The following is a 2977-nucleotide window of genomic DNA, read 5'->3' as shown; positions in this document are numbered from 1 at the left end:
GTGGAAAAAGTATGTATTCTTGTCGCCGCTTGCTAGCCATTCTATGCGTGCACGCTGGCGCCATAAAAGTTCCTCTCGGTGAAACAACTCTACCAGCCTGTCACATATCTCCACCTCTGCATGTGAGGGTCCCAATCGTCTCGGTATTGCATGTAACAGGGCCAGATCTTTTTGCAGTTTACCGATTTCCCTTTTTACATTCCCAAAGACTTCCTTGTCCCAATGAGACAGATCGGATGATAGGGCCTCCTGGCGCTGTTTCACTCCCTCGACAGTCCCGTCGCAGTCCTGTCCCCAAGTAGTTCCCACCACCGCAGGCAATCCTTCATGCGACTCCCATGCTCATTCATATTTAAATGCTTTCGGTCCTGCCTTGGGTGCATGCAGTCTCAGGTTCAAGAGCAGTGGGACGTGGTCCGAACACGCAGCAGTTTCGTGCACCAGCTCCGCTTGAGGGAACATCAACGACCAAGATGTTGTCGCCACACATCGATCCAATCGTACTCGTGTGTAAGAACCGCCAACAACTCTCTTCTCAAAAGTCCACGAATTCCCTCTAAATCCAATATCTGACAGTCCAACAATATCAAAAGCATCTCGAAAACCATCCATTTGAGCCTGGCTCTGGTTTCCACCTCCATCATGCTCGTGGAGGTGAAGTACCTCGTTAAAATCTCCGATTGCCATCCATGGTAATGCACTAGTCGAAGCTATTCCCCTCAAGGTGTCCCACGTTTTGAATCTATTCTAGACTTGGGCTTCACCATACACAAATGCCACCCTAAATGGAGTGTTACCAACCTCCTCCAGTTCAGCGTCAGTGTGGTATTTAGAGTAGCCAACAACCTCCAACTTTATTGTATCATTCCAAAAAACACACAAACCACCACTTCTACCAGAACTACTAACAACAAAACTTTTATTGAAACCTAAGGAATTTGGTAAAAACTCCACCCTAGACCCCTCAACCTGAGTTTCGAGAATACATTGGATGGTGGGGGCAAAACGCTTCATCAGAACACAAAGCTCGCGAATTGTCGCAGGGTTGCCCGCCCCACGACAATTCCAACACACGATACTCATTGTCCCTTGCAGTCCTCACCCATGGAGGCCATCTTCTCATTTGAAGTATGCACTTCTACTGCTATGCCATCAGATCCCTTCAGCTTCTTCTTGTTGGCATTTTTCTGTGGTGTACCTCCACCACCCGAAGAAACCCCCAATGGTGTTCTCAAACTGGCCATCAATCGCCGTGGTATTGCCTAACGGAACAATTGTTGTCTTTGGATCAACAGGATCCAACTTGTGTGGCTGCCATGTACTAGAGTCATCCGTTGTACGTTTACCCAGAACCAATAAATCTTCTTGATGATCATTGGTAGCATCCTCTGCTTGCTTCTCCAAAGTTGTTTCAGTGCGAGCATTGTGTCTCCAGCTCTTTGACCCATCATATTCCATGTTCTTTCCCCCCCTCTGACAAAACTGGAGTATGCTTTTGAGCTACCACCCCAACAGCTGGGAGGTCATTGTCATCATCAAATCCCGCCCCACTTGTATGCGGGTGCATGCCCGAATCATAGGGGCTACCCCTTCTTCTGTGACCCCGGCCTCTTCCTCCTCCTAGATCGTTCCTGTCTGGATCCCCTCGGCCTGCTCCGCTGGACCGACTTCGGCCACCTCCAGGGCTAATGCTCCTTGAAGCCAAGATGAAAAGGGCCCATTCAAACTTTGTTGCATCGTGTTCCCCCGTTCCACATTCCTCATACCAGTGCCCCATCATACCACATTCATAGCAAAAGATGGGTAGCTTCTCGAATTTCACACTATATTTCTCTGTTTCGCCAGCCTTTGTGAATTGTACAACTCTTGTAAGTTTTTTCCCGACATCCAACTTCACACGTACTCTGATGAACTCCCCCACAGATCCATTAGGAAGTGTAACTTGAACTTCTTGCACCTCGCCTATACGCTGCGCTAAATTTTCCAGGAAGCTCTTGCTTTTGAGAACGAGGTCTGGCGGCTTGTGGATCTGAGCCCAAGTTTCCAACATGTTCAACTTTACTTTTTCTGGCTTTGAGAAGCCATCATATTCAGCGAGAATTAGGGCATAGCCCTTGAAATCCCAAGGTCCTTTGTGCATACCCTTGTTCCCGTCACCAAGCAATTGAACTGGATAGAAAACAAATTTGGTTTGATCCTCCACCATACCACCGGCTGAGCCGGATTTCAAGCAGCCTTCATATCCCCGATCAAAGCGCTCTGGCTAAAGGATTTTGATGTCAGGAGGCGGCATAGCGCCAACCACTTGGGCCTGACTTCCGCCGCGTCATTCTCATCTTCCCATACAAGATCATCTAGTTCATCATCCTGGAGTGTGAGGCGATCCGGCATGTCGCCAGTGCCGTCTACTCCCCCTCCATGGTTGGTGCTGTCGTCTCCCTGCCCGCCATAACATCAAGAATCACTGCGTCAAAGGTTCCCCACGGGAAACCCTAGATCAAAACTCCCTCTAGTGGCGGCGGGGGCGAGCATACTGACTACTCCCTGGAACAGCTCGGGTAGAGGAGAGGGACAAGGAGAGAACGTGGCCCGAAGCCAGGTAGCAACAACGAACTCACGGCGAAGATCGCCGGAGGACTGGAAAACCCTAGGCCGCCGCCGTAGGGGACTTTGGGCATGGGTACTGTAGTCACCTGCGCTAGTTAAAATGGGCAGGCCCATCTACTCTTTCGCTCACCTTGGCACATGACACCCAGGGGCGACTAGTGTAAGACAGAACAAGGTCTCGCCTGAAACGGGCGACAATGGCCCGGCCAGTGCGTCCAGTCCGCAGACCTAGCGCTCGTTTTTTCACATTTTGTTTTTAGTTTTCTTCTTTATTTTTTTACTGAAATGGTGTTTATCCTGATAGATAGATAATATTTTCATGTTGACCACATTGTCTGGTATGCGCCTCTGATCATTTGTTTTGCACGCG

The sequence above is a fragment of the Triticum aestivum genome, chromosome 1A, assembly GCF_018294505.1.
Source record: "Triticum aestivum cultivar Chinese Spring chromosome 1A, IWGSC CS RefSeq v2.1, whole genome shotgun sequence".
Taxonomy (NCBI): Eukaryota; Viridiplantae; Streptophyta; class Magnoliopsida; order Poales; family Poaceae; genus Triticum; species Triticum aestivum.
Note: the sequence above shows the minus strand (reverse complement) of the source record.